Consider the following 1,692-nt stretch of genomic DNA (forward strand, 5'->3'; position numbering starts at 1 on the left):
GTTCTTGGAGCTATTCTGGACATTTTAGTAACATATGATCAGTAGAAGTTATTTTAGGTATTGAATCTTATTTACAGGAAACAAGAATTGGCCTGCCAGATAGTGGATTCAAGAAAAGAAAAGGTATGCTGACCATAGTGAAATATTATTCAAGAACAAAGGGCTGCTGTGGAAGAGTGAAATATTGTTCCCAGCAAAATTGTACTCCCTCCGTCCGGAAATACTTGTCATCAAAATGAACGAAAGGGGATGTATCTAGACGTATATTAGTTCTAGATACATCTCTTTTTATTCATTTTGATGACAAATATTTTCGGACAGAGGGAGTAGTGATTTTTATTGGCTAAAACATACACAGAACACACATTTTATTTAGAGTATACAACTATGGGCTTATGAATTATATCATGTGTGCAGTTAAGTTTACGTTATATATTGTTTTGTCTGGTGATGAATAATAATGTGCATGCTCTTAATATTTTTCAGGTCAAGTACCTCAGCTTTCTTCACAAGAAAATTCAAGAGGTTCACATCTTCTTCATGTAAAACAGATTTTGGGTTTGTAAACCATGTTTCGTAAATATTGAAAAGTTATGCTATTGACAATAGATTTCATGTTATGGCTACATACTTAAAACAAGAATATACAATAGATGCGTTGTAGCTTAGATAGTGAAACATGCCATTGGCGAACTATGGTGTTGATTCTCGGCGCAGCAAAGCGCGCGAATGCCTCTAGTCCATATCAATGGCTTGGCATTTTTCGAACAGCGGAGAAGGATTTATGTCTGAAATGTTAAAATGACTGCCTGGAAAAGGGTCATGCTTCTGCTCTATGGTTATCATCCAATTCACCATATTTATTCAGCACACCTGTGCTGTCTGTGTCTCTGTATGTTGTGTTATTCTGCTGGCTTCTTTTTCTTGTGTTGCTGCTGAATGATTTGGCAAGAGATAAATGGCAACCTTCCATTTTATAGCATCAGGTTTGCGGCATACTGCATGGATTCATTCTCTTCCACAAAGTAAGTCATTGGTCTCCTCCGCAAAGTTACCTTTTCATTGGCCACTAGTGCTCATATTTCCTTTTCTATTAGGGGATTTTTCAAGTGTAGTATCATACTGTAATTACTAGCGATTACCCATGAGTCATAAAAATCAACTTGAGGCTGTTGCCAACAATATTTCTGTTGCTTAATCATATCGCTTATCTATGATTACATTACATGCATGATCCTTGGAATCGTCATTTATGATGTCTATTGACTATACTACTCAATATATGTTGTACTCCCTCCGTTCCTAAATATTTGTTTTTCTAAAATATGTCTATATACTTCCGTATGTGATATCCATTTGAAATTTCTAAAAGGACAAACATTTAGGAACGGAGGGAGTATTTGTGCAGTTTGTATGCCGCACATCAGAAGACCTGAAATTTTGCATGTACGCCCGCAAGAAAGGAGATGAGCCGCACCAAAGCAAGGGCTATGGAGATGTTTCAGTTCAAAAAGAAGAAGAAATGGGATGTTTTCAGTCCAAAGCAAGGGCTATGGTGCAATCTTCTGATGCAAGTCATGTACGAGAATGACAAAGCCTTTTTTCTTTTCGTTTCCCAAGTTATTGGGCCAAGAGCATGAGACTAAGAAGCCACCCTGTTGGGCCTTCGAGGCATCTCTGGGCTGCTACGGC

Source organism: Triticum dicoccoides, chromosome 6B, assembly GCF_002162155.2.
Source record: "Triticum dicoccoides isolate Atlit2015 ecotype Zavitan chromosome 6B, WEW_v2.0, whole genome shotgun sequence".
NCBI lineage: Eukaryota > Viridiplantae > Streptophyta > Magnoliopsida > Poales > Poaceae > Triticum > Triticum dicoccoides.